The sequence below is a fragment of the Sinocyclocheilus grahami genome, unplaced genomic scaffold (assembly GCF_001515645.1).
Source record: "Sinocyclocheilus grahami isolate Dianchi unplaced genomic scaffold, SAMN03320097.WGS_v1.1 scaffold1366.1, whole genome shotgun sequence".
Classification (NCBI taxonomy): Eukaryota; Metazoa; Chordata; class Actinopteri; order Cypriniformes; family Cyprinidae; genus Sinocyclocheilus; species Sinocyclocheilus grahami.
The window spans coordinates 53044-77366 of NW_015506545.1; the positions used below are offsets into that span (position 1 = coordinate 53044).

Genomic DNA, 24323 nt, shown 5'->3' on the forward strand with positions numbered 1-24323 from the left:
TCATGTCATCTCTCTGGATGCTTGTATCATGTTTAATGCGATGTCAAGAGCGCAGGCCTGAGTTTGAGCTTCACACGGCTCCGGCTGTGCCTGATGGCTCCTGGTTTGACATGCAGGTATCAAGCTGTCAGCATGTAGCTGAGCTGTTTTCCTCCTCTGCTGCTGCTGTCTGTCTCCCGAGTCAAACTCTGACATTTCTCTCTCTTTCTCTCTCTCTGGCAGGTTTTGAACAGTTGTAGTCTTGACGTTTTGACGGATGGAAACTTTTCTTGAAAAACTAACACACGAAAAAAAAGACTAAACAAAAAAAAACGACACAAAAAACACACGAAGAAGCAAACAAAGCGGCAAAACAAGCGCATAAGGGAGTTTCGTGAAGCATATCGCATTTAACGAAAGCGTGTGTTTCGCCGGCGATGAAAGACTGGCGTGACGGGGGACGACAGCGACGGCGGAGACGAGGACGAAAACAAATAAACTGAAAACTTTTTTCTCTTTTGAAAAACACTATATATTGAACACTTTGGAAGAACAGTGCATGGCTGGGACTGGTTGAGTTCGCTAAAGCAAAAGACGGATCCATGCACATATCAAAAGACAGCCGTAGCTTTTACTCGCGTGGAATAATGAGGGTTTAACGATAAAATGTGTATATGCCACTGACGCAGTATAACGAACTCTCTTTCTCTCACCCGTAGGGACCAGAGGACCAAATCTTTTTCATCTCTGTCGGTACCGTAACCGTGTACAATATTACCACCGAACGATTATCTTACGCTACATACATGCTACTTCGTATAATATGCCAGTTAAGAGTTAGACACAATTAATTCAGGGTGTATAGTGTAGGTTTACGGGGACTTGGGGTGTGTTTTATTGAAAACCTTTGACGAAAAACTAGTTTCCAGGTTATGGGCGCAAAACAGTCTAAAGGATATTGATAGATTATGTTTAGTGGGGTATTTTAGGCTCTTGTTATAGACTATGAAGTGTGTTGATATTGATTTGGGCACATTCGGAATTACTGTTCATCGCCACGTCTCGTTTCAGAAAGCTGCCGGGTGGAGAAAAGGGCATTCGATCCATCGCGATATCATTTAATTCATGCATCATACTGTAAACAAATGACCACATAACCACACATGGATATTTTTGCCAAAACAGCTCTTGTTTTTGAGCAACACAGATTCACAAGGAAACATGCACCACCAAAACTCCCAGTGGCTGTTTTTAATGTTGAAACTGAGGATTTCATAAAGTAATTGGTCAGCTTACCAAGTATTTTATTTTATTTTATTTGTTAATAAAATAACAGTACACATTACTGACAATCTATCTGTATTTTATTTAATGTAATTACATTTTATTCTTTTAATCAAATAAAAGTACACAGCAATTCTTACATTAACATCACTGACAATTTATCTGTTTTTATTTTATTTAGTTTAATTTAATTTTGTCAGCTTACCAAGTACAAGGCAGGGCTTACATCAAAATTACTCTTAATTTATTGTTGTTGTTTTTTTTTCATTTATTTACTTTTTATTTTTTTAATCAAATAAAAATACGCTGCCTGTCATACATTAACATTACTGACAATGTATCTTTATTTATTTTATTTTATTCAGTTTAGTTTTATTTTATTTCATTTGTCAGATGACCAAGTATACACAGCATGATGTACATTAAAATTACTCTCATTTAATTAATTAATTCATTCATTTATTATTTTTTTAATAGAATAAATAATACTCAGCAAGTCTTACTGTCATTTCATCTGTTTTTTTATCACATTCTATATTGTATATTAGCTTGCTGACTGCTAATGTGTATGTTGCATAAAGTATGTTAGTTTGAAATAGTGCTGAATACCCAGCGATAAAACTAATTCATACAGCACTACTATTTAATTGATTTGTAGCTCCAGCTACTTCTGTACTGTGTTCCCCAAACACGAGAACATCTGACGATAACAGAGGCTTTACCGAATCCTCCGAAATGAGGTTAAAAACAGCCACAGAATGAAGTTTTGCAGCTTCACGCTGCAGTGACGTTTCCATTGTGAGAACAGGCTGTTTTGAGATAGAATTCAGGAAAACCTTTCATTTAGAAGCAGCCTAAAACGTGCCATAGTAACGCTTCGAATTTGTTTCAGTGGCTTACACGGATATGCTGTTTGCCAGAAGGGCCTTCTAGAACATTTATATTAGATAAATCAAACCATAAAACACAGCACACAGAGCGATCAGCAGTCTTTGAACATTTCTATAGCGTTGAGAGACACTTTTAAAGACAGTAGTTCTCCTCTATTCATGCTTTATTCAGGTATTTCACGTGTGATTACACTTAAATGAACTTGGTAATTGCTCATAGTTACACTGTATTGTGCATGCCTATGTAAATGTAGTACTTATGTAGAGCCAGGCCACAGTTATGGCCTAAACGACTGAGAAAAAGAAGAGAAGTGATGTAAAGGAACAAAAATGTATGAAAAAATAGGTGAAAACGTATAGAAACAAACCAGCGAGGCCACATCACCACTGCAAAACATGGTGACATTCGTTTTAAAGTCAACCAGTTGAACCCGTTTGCTTTCTGAATACACGTTTCTAGTCTTATTTTGAATGACTCCGCAGTGCACATAATTGCAAATGATTAAATACGTTCATGTTTACTTAGAAATACGGCACATTACGGAAGTAAAATGGGTCGTAAATGCCGTTCCATGTTGACTTTAACATCATGCTTAGTTGTTTTAGACCCACAGAAACGTAAACTTTTTGGACCAAACCTGTTATGTTGATAGCAGGATTTTTTTCATGCACAGCCTGCCATGATCAGTCGACCGTGCAAATATGCCACGTGCCACGACAGCACAACTTCCTCCAATCAAAACAAGCGATACTTTCTCTGTGCCGTCGTCCCATTCATATTTTGTCAGGAAACGAGAAACGCTGCCTCTCTTCTAGTAGTTTACATTCTTGAAGCTAATATGACTGGACAGCACATTTCACTCTGGATCTTGAAAAGTGGTCAGTCTCTCACTTAATATTCAGGGGACAAAGTGGATCTTAAGTGCTTTACAGGTCAAACAAAGTACATGATTTAATATTAAGGCAGAAATTAGCAACGTTTTGATGGCTGGATCGCAGTATGGTTAATGTGACTGATGTGTCAACACAAAACACAAAACATGAATCAGTTATCAGACAGGTTTCCCTTTAGAAATGGGCGAGTTTCCTGAAAACGTATTCAAATAAATAAGTAAATATGTTTAAAATATTTTTTAAATGTATTTATTTATACTATACATATATATGATACAATAAATAAAAAAAATTAAATTCTTAAATATAATTTAAGAATTTTTTTTTTAGAATATTGTATCATATGTATAGCATAAATAAATACATTAAAACATTTTTTTTTAATTCACACACACTCACACACACATATATATATATATATATATATATATATAGCAATTTTGAGGACCAGTATGATATTTTGAAATTAAGCACATTTTCCAGTCATGCAAATTCTCATTACTGTAATGCAAAATCCATTATTATGAGTCATCATTATATTATTGTTAAGTTTTGTAATTGACATTATTCTCAGTTGTTATTTGCTTCTCATTACTGTAATAATATCCTAAATAAAAAGCGGAAATACGATAATAAATATAACGATAATCAGATAATAAATTAACCACAAATGCTATAATGGTGTATGAGTACTTACCTGTCATTTTTTCCTATAATTAGCATGAGATTTTTATTTCATTATGTTAATGAGAATTTGGTACAAAAATGTCCTTAATTGTCTTTTAAAATAATGTCGCAAAAAAAATCGTAATGGTCTTAAAATAGACTTTTAGTTTTCATCCCTAATACGGAGTGGATTATTAAAACTAGTTGGAGTCCAGCAGGGTCCATAAACACACCCACACACACATATATACGGCTAATAGCTGCACAAACATTCCAGTTCTTATCGCTCAAGCGGGACGTCTGCCATCTGTCTGTCTGAGCTCAAGTTAGTGATCAGGGACAGAGCAGCTATTCAATTAAACACCCGATCAGATGATCACAGCGGAAGGTCACTATATAATCAACATTCAAGGGCACAATTCTGTTCACTTTGACATCTTCTTCCATTCATTATGTTTTTTAATATTGCAAAACTGACCTGGTAACTGTTAAGTGACGTCATCATTCTAAGACGGGACCCAGCGAGATCATAGGTGTGTTTGGAAAAGCACACTAACATACTCCTCATACTATTTTTGCAGTATGCATACTGTTCTACGTTTATGAAATACACAGTATGCAAAGCAATACCCTAGCAAACACATAGCAATGAATTAAAATCAGTATTATACACTGTAAAAAATGCATTTTCGAAGTTGTAAATAACAACTAAGATTATTATTAACAATTTTTTATTATTGGAGCATGTTTTAAAAGATAATACAATTTCATTTTTCTACTTCAATATTTCATGTTTAATTCAATGTGTTGCTTGCCGTTTCTTTTTGTGAAATTAACTGTCTACATCTAATTTCGTTAGTGTCATTAACTAAAACTAAAACCATAAAAAAGTGTTACTTTAAATAAAGTAAATATTAGCTGAATAAAATAAAATACACAATAAAGTGATAACACAAGAAAATTACTAAATTAGTTAAAATTAAAATGAAACCATATAAAACACTATGCAACAAATAAAAACTAATTCAAAGATTAACAAATATATATATATATATAATCTCAATTATACAAAAACAACACTGATTCACACAGAACATCTTAGCAACCCCATAGCAACACCCTAGATACCATTGCAGAAACTTTTGCATCGGTACCACATTTTCATAATTAAATATACTACTAGCCTATTTTTACAAATGCGCTGGAAAAGAAATGGTGTAAATTTTCACAAATTTCACAAATAATTACAAAGAAACGGCAAGTAACACATTAAATAAAAAGCAAAATTTTGAAGTAGAAAAACGGAAAAAAAAGTATTTTCTTGTAAAACATACTTGTTATTTTTATTTACAATTTTGAAAAATCATTTTTTTACAGTGTGTTTGAAACTTATTGCATACTGCATGACAGACTGACATTTCAAACAAAAAAACAGTATGAAGTATGCAGTGTGCATTAAGCAGTGTATACTAGTATTCCGTTCCAAACAACAGAACATTCCTAGTGGTGCAGCAGCTGATCCATGCACATGCAATTATTTTGTCCGGATATTTCTAAACCTGTGGCTCATACTAACATACATGCTGTACAAACATGAATTCTCATGCTCTATTTCAATTTTTATTCTATTTATTGCCAAAAAAAAAGAGAAAACTAGTTCTTCTTTCATAGCTTGCCCTGCCTATAGTTCTTTAAATCACTCTTTGTGCATGCTATAAATTGCTAGAGACGTAGAGACATTTTTGTAGTAAAAGACATAGAAAACATAAAAATGCACTCATTATATTATTGTTAAGTTTTGTAATTGACATTATTCTCAGTTGTTATTTGCTTCTCATTACTGTAATAATATCCTAAATAAAAAGCGGAAATACGATAATAAATATAACGATAATCAGATAATAAATTAACCACAAATGCTATAATGGTGTATGAGTACTTACCTGTCATTTTTTCCTATAATTAGCATGAGATTTTTATTTCATTATGTTAATGAGAATTTGGTACAAAAATGTCCTTAATTGTCTTTTAAAATAATGTCGCAAAAAAAATCGTAATGGTCTTAAAATAGACTTTTAGTTTTCATCCCTAATACGGAGTGGATTATTAAAACTAGTTGGAGTCCAGCAGGGTCCATAAACACACCCACACACACATATATACGGCTAATAGCTGCACAAACATTCCAGTTCTTATCGCTCAAGCGGGACGTCTGCCATCTGTCTGTCTGAGCTCAAGTTAGTGATCAGGGACAGAGCAGCTATTCAATTAAACACCCAATCAGATGATCACAGCGGAAGGTCACTATATAATCAACATTCAAGGGCACAATTCTGTTCACTTTGACATCTTCTTCCATTCATTATGTTTTTTAATATTGCAAAACTGACCTGGTAACTGTTAAGTGACGTCATCATTCTAAGACGGGACCCAGCGAGATCATAGGTGTGTTTGGAAAAGCACACTAACATACTCCTCATACTATTTTTGCAGTATGCATACTGTTCTACGTTTATGAAATACACAGTATGCAAAGCAATACCCTAGCAAACACATAGCAATGAATTAAAATCAGTATTATACACTGTAAAAAATGCATTTTCGAAGTTGTAAATAACAACTAAGATTATTATTAACAATTTTTTATTATTGGAGCATGTTTTAAAAGATAATACAATTTCATTTTTCTACTTCAATATTTCATGTTTAATTCAATGTGTTGCTTGCCGTTTCTTTTTGTGAAATTAACTGTCTACATCTAATTTCGTTAGTGTCATTAACTAAAACTAAAACCATAAAAAAGTGTTACTTTAAATAAAGTAAATATTAGCTGAATAAAATAAAATACACAATAAAGTGATAACACAAGAAAATTACTAAATTAGTTAAAATTAAAATGAAACCATATAAAACACTATGCAACAAATAAAAACTAATTCAAAGATTAACAAATATATATATATATATAATCTCAATTATACAAAAACAACACTGATTCACACAGAACATCTTAGCAACCCCATAGCAACACCCTAGATACCATTGCAGAAACTTTTGCATCGGTACCACATTTTCATAATTAAATATACTACTAGCCTATTTTTACAAATGCGCTGGAAAAGAAATGGTGTAAATTTTCACAAATTTCACAAATAATTACAAAGAAACGGCAAGTAACACATTAAATAAAAAGCAAAATTTTGAAGTAGAAAAACGGAAAAAAAAGTATTTTCTTGTAAAACATACTTGTTATTTTTATTTACAATTTTGAAAAATCATTTTTTTACAGTGTGTTTGAAACTTATTGCATACTGCATGACAGACTGACATTTCAAACAAAAAAACAGTATGAAGTATGCAGTGTGCATTAAGCAGTGTATACTAGTATTCCGTTCCAAACAACAGAACATTCCTAGTGGTGCAGCACCTGATCCATGCACATGCAATTATTTTGTCCGGATATTTCTAAACCTGTGGCTCATACTAACATACATACTGTACAAACATGAATTCTCATGCTCTATTTCAATTTTTATTCTATTTATTGCCAAAAAAAAAGAGAAAACTAGTTCTTCTTTCATAGCTTGCCCTGCCTATAGTTCTTTAAATCACTCTTTGTGCATGCTATAAATTGCTAGAGACGTAGAGACATTTTTGTAGTAAAAGACATAGAAAACATAAAAATGCACCATTTTTTGGTTTTGATTTTCAAGCAGTACCTCCTCGGGTAACGGTCAAAGCTTCAAGGCGACTAGCGGAGGTCACGCTCTGTAGTCTTCGAGTGTGTTATCGTGCAGTAAGGATATCATGGGAACATAGCGCTGCGTTTGGACTCGCTGGACATGCTCTTCAGGGTTTGGGCTGTTTTGGGAGTATGTTTTACAAACTGTGTTTTTTATTCATATGATGTTACTACCTGAACTAAGCCATGTCCTCTTCCTTCATACTCCCCATATACTGCCATAGTCCTCTGCTAGAGCCAACGCTGCATACAGTATCCAAACATACAAACCTCAAGCTTTCCATCCACGTTTGCTTTTCTTTCCCGCGTCTTTGATGGAATGATTTGTTCCAGCCAATACTCCGAATGTTTTGTACAGAAGAAAATGGTTATAGATTAATCTACTGGTATGATATTCCTATGAATGATTCTCTTTATATATGTCAAGGTAATGAATGCGAAGGGACGGGCTCATGAAATCTGTATTTGCTGGGGATATTGATAGCACAGAACGCTTCTTTCAGGTACAATGGGGAGTTGCGCAAAAGCTCCCGGCGTTTTCTGTCGCGACTGATCCGGGATCAGCTCTGCGTGTGAGCTGGAGTCCAACACGAGACCTGGATCGGCGACAGAAAACAACTGGGGTTGGCTTTGCTTTGGACGATTGTGTTATATCTTAGGGTTTCTTAGCACAATATACAAACAGATGTAAGCTAAATATTGAATCTATGTTTAAATGCTATGGAGGGAAGTGTGGGACACGGCCAGATGTTCCCGTAACGTCTGTACGATGAGTTTAAGCCCTTCTCTGGAGGTGTAAAGGAGCAAACATTCCTTTTCGTTTCATTTTTGAACAACAACGAACCAGTTTTGTCCCATTAGCTTCCCTCTTGAACTTGCTGCTTTGACAATTAAATGTGTAAAAGGTTTTAATTACGGTGATCTATTTATTGTTTTGCTCATTTATTTATTTGATTATTTTTATTATTAGAATTTTATCATTTGCATTGGTTTATTTATATATTTATGTATGCACTTTAAGTTTATCATTTGACATAATATGTATAAATGATGCTTATTGGGGCTTTTTCTGTCTTTCTTCTTTTTTCAATTTTACAATAAAAATTATAAATGCTTACCAGCACTCTCGGGTCATTGTGTTGATGCAGTCGCAATGAAATCATAGTGAAAGGATGGAATGAATTCTGTTTGAAAGTAAAAAATAATAATAATAATAATTAAAAATAAATAATAATAAATGGGGAAAATAGCACAGATCAATATTTAAAATTAAAATAAAACTTTTAATAATTTTTTTGTCATCAGGATGTAAGACAGTTTGCATGCACACAATATTTGAGGTCTTTTTGACGACATGGACCACAAACAAGTTTCACTAAGTGTTAATAAAAATAAATAAATAAAAAGTAGTTTAGCCATTTTATACCAGGGCTATTGTTAACTAAAGCTAAAACTATTTTTTTTAAATGTTACTTATAAAATTGACCTTAATATTAAAAAATAATAATAAATAAATAAATAATTTTTAATTAAACTTTAAACATTTTTCATTTCATTTCATTTACTAAACTAATTCAAACTAAATAAATAAATACAATATTTAAAAATGTTTTTTTAAAGGCAAAAACACAACAAAATTACTAAAGCCCAAATCTAATTTAAAATATTAACAAAAACGATATATTATAATATAAAATGTGTGCTTATAGTTAAGTTTGTATCTACCTTCATTGTGTTGAAAACGGCTTGGACATTCAAAATATCTTTTAAAAGAAAGTCCTACAGGCTTGAAACAACATAGGCTATGCCAGACTTTTCATTTTGGGTTGAACTAAAAGAGAATAAGTTTGAGATGTTGCCATCCGTCCTTCAAAATACGGAATCGTCCCGTATTTAAAGGTAAAATGATGCGTCCCGTACCAAACCAATACAGGATGCGATTTGTCCCATATTTTACAAATGCCAACACATGGTTGAATCAACAAATAAATATTTGTAGTTTAGCTTTCAAACTAAAATGGGGTCTGCAGCGTTTTCAAAAGTCTCCGTTTTCGGCCTCGAGTGTAAACTATAGGGAGCCCAGTCTCATGAAAATGCGTATAAATAGTACGCCAAATAAAAACGAAAACTCATGGTATTGATATGCAAAAATGGACTTTGGCGTGCATATGATACGCACGTGTTTGACGTGCATATAATACGCAATTTTCGCGTGCATATGATACGCAATTTGTTGGTGTGCATATGACATGCAGTTTTCGCGTGCATATGATACGCACGTGTTTGACGTGCATATAATACGAAATTTTCGCGTGCATATGATACGCAATTTGTTGGTGTGCATATGACATGCAGTTTTCGCGTGCATGTGATACGCACGTGTTTGACGTGCATATAATACGCAATTTGTTGGTGTGCATATGACATGCAGTTTTCGTGTACATATGATACGCATCTACCCCACAACCCTAATCCTACCCATCGCGTAGCATTTACACAAGTCCATTTTTGCGTATCAATACCACGAGTTTTCGTTTTTATTTGGCGTACTATTTATATACACTTTCATGAGATCGGATAGGTGTAACTGTAGCAAAATTTATACGTTTTAAAACGAAAATGCACTAGTGTAAACGGGGCCTCAGAATGCGCGCTGTTAAAGCCCTTTCACGCAACCACAGCATGCGGTAAACCTGCGCGGTTTTAAAACATCTAGGGCCTCACATCTGCTCTTTGAACACAAGGCTCTCCAGATGTAGGGTTGAATGGGAAAGTTATCAATGTGTCTGTCCAGTAACTAATGATGAACGCGCAGTTTGCAGAGAAGCATTTCAGTTGCTCACGGACTGACTTAAAGGGATAGTTACCCCAAAATGAAAATGTTGTCATCGTTTACAAACCCACAAGTTGTTCCAAACCTTAATAATTTATTTCTTCTGTTGAACATAAAAGAAGATACTTTGAAGAATGTGGGTATGACTCTGATCATATGTTTTCCCTACCTTGGAAGTTGGAAGGACCAGAAGATGTTTACTTACCCACATTCTTCAAAGTATCTTCTTTTGTGTTCAACAGAACAGGTTAAGAACAACCTGGGTAAATTATGACAGAATTAAAAAAAAATTTGGGTGAACCATACCTTAAAAGTGACAGACACATCTGTGCTAAGGTATAGGCCTATTGTTTTATTAAAATTTAGATAGTCTGTTAATATAATATTCCATACATTATCAGAGCTTGGTAGACATAATTATTATATTTTAGACATTATTAGACAGATGAATTAACAGATTATAATTAATGTTAGACCCTATTTATTAATTTATCATTTATAATAATCATAAATATATACGTAATAAATGATCAAAAATATCATATACAATTTGGCATTTTTAAAAGTTTTATAAAATAATTATTAATTATTTATATAAAAATGGGACAAATAAATGTAGCCCTAATTTAAGCAAATGAATAATAAAATAAATAAATAATAAAAATTCATCCCATCCAGGCAACAGCTGCAGAACTGTCAAAAAAATTTTTATAATATAATAATAATTATAAATAATCTAATTTAAAATAGCAATATTAATATGTTCTGTTGGAAGTTTACATAGCCTACTTGAGCATGTTTTTTTTTTGTTTTTTTGGAGGGGAGGGGGGTGAATGGGTGTCCCTTATTTTGCCTCGCTGAAGGTGGCAACCCTAGATGTCATCTGCAAGAAGAAAGTTACATCAACACTTTTAGTCAATGAACTAAAGTTTCCTTTCCTTTGAATGTGCCAGATTTCAAAAGACAGTGACTCGGTGGCTTCTTCAATACATTCTCAATTATAATGAAGGGACTGATGTGGTGGATGACTGAAGGCATCAGTTCATCTTTATTACCGTCAGTTAATGAGAATCAATCTCACTCGCATCTCATCTGAACTCTCTCAGGGTCACAGATTATGAATTAGAATTCACATAATGAACTGTCTTAATGTGACCGTCTGTGAGACTATCTCAAGCTTTTCTTAGCAGAAGGTGAAAGTCTGACATGAGTTAAAAGTTTAAGGGCAGCGGCCCGTGAGCGATATGAGACTAAATACGACGGGAGAGCGATAAACGGACAGATTGATTGTGTTGAAGCATGAAGGACAAGCATCGTGTCTGCTGCATCCTTATAAATCCTGTCTGTGGAGTACAAAACATCTGAAGTTAAATAAGTTTGACTCTACGACTGAAAATCCAACAGATCACGCTTTATTCAAGGTAAACCGCCATTGAGGAAGCACAGCGTTTCTTCACAGGTAGGCTATTTGTCAAAATACACAACACACACTTCCGTTTTGAGGATAAACACTGTTTAGCATAAACCTAATGAGTTATGTTAAAAAGTTGGCTATATACTTTATTAACAGCGTGTGTTACGCCAAGCAGACCCAAAGACACAGATCGTAACAGCGTGTCATGATTTTAGTTTGTCGAAGCACATGATTAGCATGGGTGCGTCGCGACTAGCATGCTAGGATGCTACACGATAAAGGTTGAAGGCCGTCTAATTTAAATCAATAGTTTATAATGCTAGTTTCAAAGTTAAACAGTGTCTTAATCTTTCATATTTAGTACATTTAACCCCTTTTATGCCGCTTAATTGAGCCTTAATGAAAGGTTTGTGTTGCTTGAATTTAAACACGATGGATTGAGTATTAATTGAGAAAATGTTAGCCTATTGCTTTTTCATCTATTTCTTCGAAAATATTCTTAAAATGTGGTTTAAACCAAGAAAAAGACCATTGAAATGGCTCATGTCTCTGAAATACTATGTTTGTACGTTGCCTTTACTAAAAGATTGCATGTCCAGTATTTGTAAAATATGTTTTTGTCTTGTTACTGCAATACTGTGAATATATTGATTTATTCAAGGTAAACCACCATTGAGGAAGTACATCCATGTCAGGGATTTTTCCTAGAATGGGCATTGCATTGGTTTGAATGGAAACTGTAATGGTCCCAGTGGATCTGTGCTGGTAATTTGTTGCTTCTGTTGGTGGCATGTTAAAACCACTAAGCCCTAATGGGATATGGCCCAAAACACACTCCACACACACAACAGTTGGGTTTTAATTGTATCGGTAGTGGAAACCATTCAAGCTTCTGTAAATGCGTGTTTGTTTTCAGCAGGTACACTTGCTTTTTGAGTATAAACACTGTTTAATATAATACTAATGAGTATGAATGTTTAAAAGTTGCTTTGGTATTTTATTTACAGAGTGTTGTGAGTTGAGTATGTTGGTTAGCATTAGCGTTGGTATGTGAGTGATAAATATGTCTGTTATATAATATCTTAAACTTGCATAGTGAATTTAACCCCCTTTATGTTTGTCAATTGTGTTAAGTGCCTTAAAGGGTTAGTTCACCCAAAAATTAAAATTGGCTTGTGTTTTACTCACCCTCGAAGCATCCTAGGAGTATATGACTTTCTTCTTTCAGACGAATCCAGTCGGAGTTATATAAAAAATTGTCCTGGCTATTCCAAGCTCTGACGTCCACAAGTCGTCAAATAGAGCGCACACATTCATAATAAAACGTGCTTCACACGGCTCCGAGGCATGAATAAAGGCCTTGTGTAGTGAATCCATGCGTTTTTGTAAGAAAAATATCCATATTTCAAACGTAATAAACACTTTTATATCACTTCCGCCAACTGTCATACGCGGAAGCAGTTCCGGCGGATGACGTAGCACGTCGCCGTTGCGTGATAAGTGACGAACACGGAGAGACAACAAAACAAAACGCTGGTCATGAATTAGAAGTACAAACTGAAGACTTGCGAGGAAAAATGTCGGAGGATTTCGATATAAGCCAAGAGGAGACTGGTTTTCCTTTGCTAAAATAAGGAAACTTTGCTCCTATAAACAAACTCGTGAGTATCTCAGAGGCGCGCACGCTGCGCATACGTCATACGCCTTCTGCCGGAACGCCTTTCGTCGTATGACAGATAACGGAAGTGAGAGAAAAGTGTTTATTACGTTTGAAATATGGACATTTTTCTAAAACAAACGCATGGATTCACCACAGAAGGCCTTTATTTACCCCCCGGAGCCGTGTGAAGCACATTTTATTATGAAGGCGCAATCTTTATTTGATGACTTGTGGACTGTTCAACTGCAACACCCGCTAAGTGCCATGAAACAGCTTGAAAGATCAAAGAATATTTTTAATATAACTCCGACTGGACTCGTCTGAAAGAAGAAAGTCATATACACCTAGGATGCTTCGAGGGTGGGTAAAACACAAGCTAATTTTCATTTTTGGGAGAACTAACCCTTTAATCAATCCAGTATGTCTTTTATTGACTTTAGGCCATCGTCACAACTATTGAGTAATATTCGCTTGACAAAATGTGTTGTTTGCGTGTGTGTGTGTGCGTGTGTGTGTGTGTGTGAATTGATTTTGGTAAAAGATTGCATAAATATGTCTAGTATACTTGTAAAATGTGTTGTCTTTTTTTTTTGTTACTGTGAAGCGAGTTGTGAATATACTGAATATATATTGATTTATTCAAGGTAAACCGCAATTGAGGAAGCAATGCATCTATGTTGTTCCTTTTCTAATCATTCTCATTTTCAGGAGTATTACATATGCTCTACTGTTTGTCAACAAATTTTCATACTTTTTTTTTTTTAAAGACAGACATTTAAGCATCTGGTGCCTTTTGTTTTGTTTTTAATTAGGCCTAAATGGAATGGTAGGAGACTTGGTAAAGGTTTTGGCACTTGCTATGTGAATGCAAAAAAATGATGGACACGATTTAAAAAGGTTGAAAAAATAGTAACTCTTGTACTCCTTGCGGTCAAAAATGACTGCATTGGAAAAGCATGGAATAAAGAAATTCGTCCAGTGGAAATATTTTGTACTGTTCACAAACAAAATCTTACTGAAAGCTCATTTTTGTGATATCAACCTCAAATTTGGAACACAACTTGTTTAGATTTGTGGCTTTTATTTTCTCACAGTTTTAGAGTAAAACATGTTTTGAAAAATATATAATATTTACTATTTAAAATTTGAAAATATTTTTGTGCATTTTTCATAAACCTCTTGAACTTTTTTATATTTTGCTTTATATTTTTGTTGAGAAATTTCATATTCAGATTGAAATATTAAATAAAAATCATAATTGAACTAAAATATAGTATATTAGTTTCACTGAAGAAAATAAAACCCTAATCTTTGACCGCCTCATGAGGAGCATCAGAGAGTTAAAGCTGAAAAAGTCTCATATCAGGTTGCACATGCTATTATTTGTGCATAATCCGCTGTGCAGTGAGTAACGCTGGTTCTGCTGAGGAAAACTGGAGCAGATATCAGATGTGTGTTTGTATGGCGAAGGATCTCTCTGCTCTGATGAAGTGTTCATTTGCTCGTCGCCGTTTTGCTGAGCTCTGCAAACCAAAGTGCTGAGTCTCTGCCATCGCCACTCCATCCCGATCAGATTTTAATCAACAAAAACTTTGGTTTGGACAGCTCTCCCACAAACATCTCATCACAACGGCGCTCCATACATCTCACTAACAGCCCCATTAGATCAGAATGTATTTCTCTGTGAAGAAGAAGACAAGAAAAACCAATCCCCTCCTGCTATTCTCTCCATCATTTGTAAAGAGATTGTTAAAATGAGACGATCTCTTTATCAGGGACATTAGTCTGAGGTGGTGACCTCTAGATATCTAACTAGCAATAGTAAATGTTAATATGCACAAAGGTTTGTCCTTAGAACAGCCTAGCTGTAATCACAGAAAAGTTTATGTGGCAGACAAATACCACTGTGATTTATGAGATCTAGATTTAATGTTTCAGCTGACATAAAATTAGTATCACAAATCTCAGAGGAACACCGCATTCACTGAATGAATCACACCACCTCAGTTCTGTCTAAAAATATCTCCTGATGTAAATTTTGATGTCCTTGAGCAAGAAGTGACAGGGGTAAAAATATCATTTCCAACCCATTGATTTCCATTGGTCAAGTATCTCTTACCCTATAGTGCCACTGTGTGGTTGAATGCACAATTTAATGGTTTCATTTGTCCAGTCTACACATATTTTTAAATAGAAATAGGTGTATTGAATGTTTGGACCGTTTAATCACGCTTAAAAATGCTGTTGTGTTAGATTCAGTGTTTGTATCTGCATACCTCAAATTCCACATTTTCTGTTGTTGTTTGTTTTTAGGGTTTTTTTTGTTTTTTGTTTTGGTCAGTGTCTTTTATTTATTGGTCGTTCGTTTGACTTGTTTTTTTTATTTATTGTTTTTGGTCAGTGTTTTTTTTTTTTATTCGTTTTTTGTTCAATGTCTTTTAGCCTATTTAACCTTTGGTGCTTTTATTATTTACTTTTTTTATATATTTTTTTATATGGTCAATGTCTTATTTAACTTTGTTTTTATTTTTTTTCTGGTTGTATTGTGTCAAATGTAAATCAGCTGCTTACAAAGTGTCTTTGTGCGTCTTTAAATAAACCACTCTTGTTTTGATATTTTGCATTTAATTAAATGATTTGATGCTAAATAATACATTTTGGGGCATTTTTTTTCTCATTAGCATTGCTAATTTTGTTAACTTATCTCTAATAATAAACACTGAATGCATCTGAAAGGCTTGTAAAGACTGAAAGATTGTATTTTATGTTGTGTGGTTTAGTTGCTGATTTGGGATTTATTCTCATCTCATCTCATCTCATCTTGGCAAAGAACTGTTGTGCATGAGCAGGTCACCATGGAAACGAGCTGGTGTGGTTGTGGCACACAGGGAGCCAAAGCTGCTGTTCCGACGAGCATCTTCTAGCAGCACTCAAGATCTCATTAAAGCCTGATGCCGAGACTTCAAAGTTCAGCTGGACAGTATCTTCTGCATTTACGGCCATTTAAAAGTAGCCATATATTTTATTTTTATTCGTTTTTATTTATTTATTTTTTGCAAGCAATGCATTACTTAGAATTTTTTTTCCAGTCACTGATTTCTCACACAAGCCATTTCAGTTGTTATTTCTATTTGTGCATTCAAGTACAGTGATACAAGGTAATTAATATTTGAATGTACACTTATATTTTATTTTATTTATTTATTTCTGAGAGTGAGGATAACACAGAATCTTATTCAGGAAAACAGTTGTCATTGATATCAGCCTACAACAGAAGTGTTGTGGTGGTGGTACTATCATCTGCTTTTCAATAGTATCTGATTTATTTCGTTTTTTTTATATTTTCAATACGAAGTATAAAAATAATATTTGTTTCTTTTTATTGTATTTAATTTCACAGAACAAGGGCCACAGTAAGACCTCAAGTGTTTAAATACAGCAGCTGAAAGTTAATAAGTTCATTTACTTCAGGTGAACCTAAAACTGTCATGTGCAATTATCCAATTTCATACTGAAGATTAATGTTTCACTTATAACAGTTATCAGCTTCTGACAGACAATGACAACGCAACACTGACTTGATGGTTTTGACCTTGCTCTCATGGCTGCTCATTAACCAGTATGACCCGTGTAACATAACACATGTAATATTTGTATTATGGTTATACTTTCAGAACTTTAATAATGGCACAACTTCACCAGAAAAAGCATTTAATGGTTGGAGACTTTCAAATATTTAATTATAAATGACTTGCACAAATGGAAATGAATTGTCCCAATGTCCCAGTGAGCCACAATAACCAGAGGAACAAGAGTTTAATTTCAGATTTTACATCCTTCAGTGGTTTCAGCAAACTCCCACAGCGCTCATGGGAAAAGGTTTGGGTCTACAATTATATTTCTTTTTTGGGAGAGAAAAAAAAATCACACGGGGGGAAAGAGAACATTGTGGTAAAGTTTTGCAAATCCCACGTCTGGCGTTAATATTTCAACATTTGTTTTTAAAATGAAGACTGCGGATACAGACTCACAAACTGATGTGGTGTTTACTTAATTGAATTTCATTCAACTTTATACATATTTGCACGTTCAAATCCCAAAGGCACAGTCTTGGTGGAGTTCAAAAATGAATTAAACAATGTCAGAGAAATAAATACGTAAACATTTTAATAATTAAGCACTGGCTCTTAAAAGTCTTTCATATAGAGTGCTTAAAAAATATTATAAAATAATTCCCCAAGTGTCATTAATAGCATATTGTGTTGAATGTTATTTGTTCTGTGACTGATTTTATAATGAATTGATTGTGCTTTTGTATTATTTACATTCATCTACATTCATTGACTGCATGACAGAGAAATGAATGCATTCATGCAAAATAACAGGTAAGAATGTGCTTGAGTCATGTAGTCAGTTTAAAAAAAAAAAGAAAACTATGGCCCAGACTTGTTCCTTTACAGTCAGTCGGTTGTGTCAGTGTGTGTGAAGTTGCTTGAATCATGATCCAGGAGAAGGTGAGTGGCGTCTGGTGTTGATAGTTCTGTTTAGCACATTGTTCTGTCCACTATAATAGATCACCAAGGTAACAAGATAAATGAGCCTGAGGACAAACTGCAAATGAATTCATAAACTGCTTTCTAAAAATATCTTGATTGATGCACAGAATAGAATGGAAACATTGATTGCATTTGGGCCGCATCAAGATGTCCTCAAAAGATCTGGACAGAACAAACACTTATATATTATATATTATTTATATTTATTTGACTTATACTTTATTTATATAAATAAATTATACATTTATTTGATTTATACTTTATTTGACCCTCTAACTCTAGCACTTTCTATTCTATTTTAATTCTACTTTATATATATATATATATATTCATCTTTGTTAACATTCATGTTTGTTTGCTCAGGGCCGCTAAATAATAATAACAGACTTTTGAGTTTAATGTATTAGTACATGCTAAAATTAGCTTAAGGTTAATAAATGTATTTGCATTGTTAGTTCATGTTAACCAATGCAGTTAATTAATGTTAGCAAATGTAACCTTACTGTAAAGTATTACCAAAAAAAAATGCAAATTGCATATTATAAACAAAGTGATAATGGCATTTTTTGTTTGTTTTTATGTGATTTTTTTCCAAACAATTTAACCAAAATGTTTAATACATTTATAAAATGTAATCAAACATGTTTTGCACGCAAATAAACATAATTCTTACTATTTTTAAGATAATAAAGATTAAATTTAGATTAAAATCTCCTCTAAAAATTGCCAGCAACCTCATGAAATATTTAAGGCAAAAACTGTAAATTCAAAGGCATGTTGCACTTATGAAACATGAGATACTGTGTTTGCTATATGATAGAAATGTTGATTCAAGCAAACGGCTTTAATTATATAACTTATTTATGTAATGTACTTGATAAATGTGAATTAAAAAACGGTTATGCGAGTTAAAAATGGTTATTGCTGTGGCTGAAGAAAGCATTTCTGATAATCCAAACTTTTATAAAAACATCCAAAGTCATCATTTTTGTCTGAAGTGGAGTGTTGTAACAGAAAACCAACCTGATCTTATTCATGGCTGATTCTGTGTCTTACCAGTCCGAGGATCAAGATGGAAACAGACATGTTGCTCTTCTTGAGTGCCAGTTCATTCTGCAGAGCTCCGAAGAAAGCGTTCATAGCAAACTTGGTAGCGGTGTACGGAGCCACAAATGGACTCGCCAGCTTACCTGAATCAGGGAGGAAAACAGCCAAAAGTATTCTTTCCAGTTCCAGCAGGAAAATTCAATTTTGATTAATATTAATTGAACATGCACCAACAAAGTTAAAGACTCACAATGATGGATCCACCAGATGTTTCCAGAACAGGAAGAGCTGCTGCGGCCATTTGCACATAACTCACAAAATTCACCTGCAACAAGTGAGAGATCAGTGTGAAAGTGAAGAAATCCACACACTGCAACACCGCAGCAACAGAATCCTGTGTTTGACCTGCATGAGTGACCTGCCGTGATCTGAGTCTCCATTCCAGAGTTCAACGTCGGTGTTTCCAACATGATTCCCCACTAAGTCCAGTCCACCTGCAGGACAGAAATCAAGAGTATCATGCTGAATATGTTCAGGAACGATTGGAATAATTATGATTTTATGTTTTTGAAAGAAGTTAGTAAAAACAGTAATATTGTAATAATATTACAATTTTAAAAAACTATTTTTTATTGTAATATATTTTAAAATGTAATTTATTGCTGTGATGCAAAGCTGAATTTTTACTGCAGTCTTTAGTGTCATATGATCCTTTAGAAATGATGAATCTAATGATTTGCTGATATGCTCAGGGGCGCAGCTAGCAATTTTGGGCCCTATGAAAGAAAATGTCGATACTAAATCGATACCATAGGTGGCAAATAACCAGCCTCAAAATTAAGTGAACTGAAAACAAACAAAAAAAGAAAGGAAAAAAAAAAAGTGAATGATCGTCATATATAGTATTTATTAATCTTAGTTAATATAAAGTATAATGTTAACATACTAAGCATGTATTAGTAGCCTACATTTATCATTTATAAATAATTGCTGAATATGTTCAGGAACGATTGGAATAATTATGATTTTATGTTTTTGAAAGAAGTAATAATATTACAATTTAAAAAAACTGTTTTCTATTGTAATATATTTTAAAATGTAATTTATTGCTGTGATGCAAAGCTGAATTTTTACTGCAGTCTTTAGTGTCATATGATCCTTTAGAAATGATGAATCTAATGATTTGCTGATATGCTCAGGGGCGCAGCTAGCAATTTTGGGCCCTATGAAAGAAAATGTCGATACTAAATCGATACCATAGGTGGCAAATAACCAGCCTCAAAATTAAGTGAACTGAAAACAAACAAAAAAAGAAAGGAAAAAAAAAAAGTGAATGATCGTCATATATATAGTATTTATTAATCTTAGTTAATATAAAGTATAATGTTAACATACTAAGCATGTATTAGTAGCCTACATTTATCATTTATAAATAATTACTGACCTACATTAATAAGTGCTGTAATATAGTATTTATTAATCTTAGTTAATATAAAGTATAATGTTAACATACTAAGCATGTATTAGTAGCCTACATTTCTCATTTATAAATAATTACTGACCTACATTAATAAGTGCTGTAATACTGTTAATGAATTATAAATGTTTTTTAAAGTGTTATTCTAACAGTCAAAGTAATATTCAAAATCACGTTATTTCTCCCTCAGATTGTTTTCAGATGACTCAGATAAGTCAAAGAAAAACCTTTAAAGGGGTCATATGATGTTGCTAAAAAGAACATTATTTTGTGTATTTGGTGTAATGAAATGTGTTTATGCGGTTTAAGGTTCAAAAAACACATTATTTTCCACATACTGTACATTATTGTTTCTCCTCTATACCCCGCCTTTCTGAAACGCGTCGATTTTTACAAAGCTCATCGTTCTGAAAAGTGAGGTGTGCTCTGATTGGCCGGCTATCCAGTGCGTTGTGATTGGCTGAATTCCTCAAGAGTGTGACGGAAATGTTACGCCCCTCACCATATTGTGATGCTTGCAGCAACCACATGTGACGACCCCGGGCTGGACTCCGCTTCGTCCACGGTGAAAGCTGATCTGGCGATCCACAGCGCGAAGTTGAAGTATTTCCTCAGCAACCAGCATGGATCACCTCCAGGCATGACGAAGCGGATATCGTCCTCTTTTGGAAGACCAAACAAAGTAGTTTCGCTTTCATAACGAAGCACACAGCGTCTTTACGACATGGTGGCGGCAACAACAATACTACAGTGAGAAAAAAAGTGACGCCTTCTTTCTTTGCGTGAACATTTGGGCGGCGTTATGCAAATCTTCCCACATCGTGATGTAGACATGTGGGGGCGTGTTAGAACGAGCCGTTTTAGGTAGGTGTGGCTGACTCTTAACTTTTATAAAGAATATCTCTTTGGATTTGAGACTTTAGTCTTTGCAACTTTACAGATCTTCTTTATGCACCAAGAGCTTGTAACACTCCAAAGAGAAAGGAAAAATTGAAATCGCATCATATGACCACTTTAAGTTTGACTTTTTATATCACAATTTGGACTTTCAGACAATTCTGAGGACAAAAGTTAGGCTGATGATACACGGGGTAACTTTTTGCAGAGCAACTTTTTATAAGCAATGTTGCTTGGGCACGTTTCGATTGAGAATGGGTAACAAATTTCTATCTGGATATTTTAGATCAGTCTTGGGCCAGGTCTCAACTAATGGGCCACTGACAGCAACATTGCTCAAAAAGTTGTGTATCATCAGCCTTTAACTGCAACTTTTTTTCTTTCCAATTCCTTGTTGACATTTCATCTCGCAATTCTGATTTTATTTCTCAGAATTCTGTTTATATCTCGCAATTAAATTTTTATTTCCTTCACAAAATAAACAAAAAATTAAAAAGGTAATTGCGACTTTAATCTTACAAATTTTACTTTTATATCTCGCAATTATGACTTTTTTCTCAGAACTGTGAAAAAATAAAACAGAATTGTGAGACAAGTCTTGATTATCTATTTTATTTATTTATTCTGTGGCAGAAACAGCTCCCACAGTAAAGAGCTCCAAAGTCGCAAAAATACACAAAACTGCAAACGGAGTTGAGTTGCTTTAGCGAATCATTAAAAATATATATTTTTTAAATATTTAAAAATGTGTGTTTACCATTCCTATAAAAAGCATATACTGACATTTAACAATGTTTTTACATTATGTGTATCATATGTGTCTAGGAATATAAGAAGTTCAATAATTAGGAAAAAAAAATTCCATGACAACATTTTCAGTGCAAAAAATATCTCTTTAATTATTTACGATAACATCAATACACAAACAGACAGGATAAATAGTTTGACACTCCTCAATGTCACCTACTGAAACGTAACTTTGGTAAAAAGCAGCAAAAGAACAGATTAAATAGAAGAACCAGAGGAACCGGCAGAAGCTTGCAGACCACACGATAAAACACATTTACAAAGAAGCCAGAGAGAATTACTCGTTCAGTTAGGAGAAAGAAAAACCGCAGAAGCCTGCTGAGGGTCATAAAACCTTGAACATGTCAAAATCATCAAACCCTCTGTCTACAGGGAAAGCTGAATTATAGTACAAGTGTTTTTAAAGCACAACGGAGAATATACAGAGAACGAGCCACCTGATGTGATGGCAAACGGACCGGAAACTCAATCCATATGAACAGCTGAAAGTAGAACAATTCATTTACAGAAATGTGCATTTCACTGAACAATACTTTCCTGTAACCCCAAACTGGGTTGCCCAAAAGATTTACTATGTCAGGAGAAACAAACCATTTATCTTTTCCAAAAAAATTAATTAAACGCACAATGTGTTTTTGATAATGGCATACTTAATATCTAACTACACAATAAACAACTGATGAATCTGTGTGAAGTGCTAATGTACTGAAGGAATTCAAAAACTGTCGGTCTGTCCGGGAAAAACACATGCAAACCACAGCAGGCACCCAATCAGAGAGCAGAGCTGAATGTCCGACATTTACATATGAAATCTCCATTTGTATGCATTACATTTACATAACCAAATCCATTCATATACAAGTCAATTGTAAGTTCAAATTCAAAATCGATCAAATTAATTAGCAATATATATATTTATATATATATATATGGGATTGAGTTAATAAAATATACTAATAATATCATATACAAGTTGCGCAATTTCAGTTCAGTTCAAACTGCTTTCTGTATATTTTGTTTTAGTGATGCCAATCAGGTAAGACACTTTTTTTTGTAGCTGAAATAAACAATTATTTTCAGACTGTGTTTTTTAATCGTTGACTTCCTATGGGACACTTTGGAGCTACAGATGACACTGAAAGAATAAAGTGCAAATGCTACAAGCAAAAAAAGGTCTAATCAGCTACATGAACAGGTGGGCAATAATCACGCTCCTGTGCATCATTTACAACAAAACGTGAAGTGATGCAAAAAGCAAGAGGAGGAAAAAGAGTCACAAAAGACATTTAAAGTTCTGTTTTATCCCTATAAAGCGCCGTGAATCGATCCGACACATGAAGTCAACAAAAATCACTCCTCATTACAACTCATGAAATCATGAAGCTCTGCTCAGATCGGCTGGGACAAAAACATGAGCATGAATATAGTGAAGTTAATCAAAACAAATAATTTAAGACCAATTTATTTCACAGTAAGGCAGATGTTATGATGTTTGTAGAGGACTAACAGGTCTATCCAGCCTGCTGGATTGGATTTGTGTTTTCTAAACCAAGGCCTACTAAATTTCAAATCAACTGGGCTACATAAACTCTTATTTTTGCAATAAGTTTGCAATAATCTTTACAAACAACAGGAGACTGTTTTTCACTAATTTTTGCTATTTTGACATTCAAAATCGCAGCTTGGTTGGTTTGGTGTTCAGTTACAAGTGCTCTTCTGCTGTTTAACGACTAAAATAATAAAGCATGAATTATTTCATACAGGACAAAAACAGGCAACCCTCTTCAATGGCGCTCATTTGTTTCACTGCAGATGTGATCTGATTTGGGGGAAAACGCAACTAAAAGCCACAATATGCGTCGCATAATACCAACTCAAAGGTTTTAACAGCAATTCTGGGTTACGAAGCGTATTAGTCCAATAAATAGGTCAGTTAGAAAGTCTCACTGTATGATTTGTAATCAAATGTCTCTCTGACGTGAGTTTTTTTTTTTTAATCTGTGGTCAGAACTATTTACAATTCAAAACTCCTTGAACATTCGTACATACGAAAACGCAACCTTCTCCAAGGGTGAACGGAAGCTATTCCATGGGATTATAAACATACCAAATGATGCCCAACGCACACGTATAAATACACTGTAGTGCATATTTTTTCCGCGCTCATGCTAACAGAT

At 34.0% G+C, this 24323-nt stretch overlaps 1 protein-coding gene and 1 pseudogene across 1 annotated transcript in view; one reads left to right on the forward strand and one right to left on the reverse strand.

The window, feature by feature from the left end:
* LOC107569623 (CUGBP Elav-like family member 5) overlaps window positions 1–493 on the forward strand; it is a 39640-nt gene extending 39147 nt beyond the window's left edge. The window contains exon 10 of the mRNA XM_016255741.1: window positions 223–493. The gene's annotated coding sequence lies outside the window, so the exon portion shown is untranslated. The remainder of the gene's footprint in view (window positions 1–222) is intronic.
* The window catches only part of LOC107569624 (hydroxysteroid 11-beta-dehydrogenase 1-like protein), a 25294-nt pseudogene continuing 971 nt past the window's right edge, over window positions 1–24323 (reverse strand).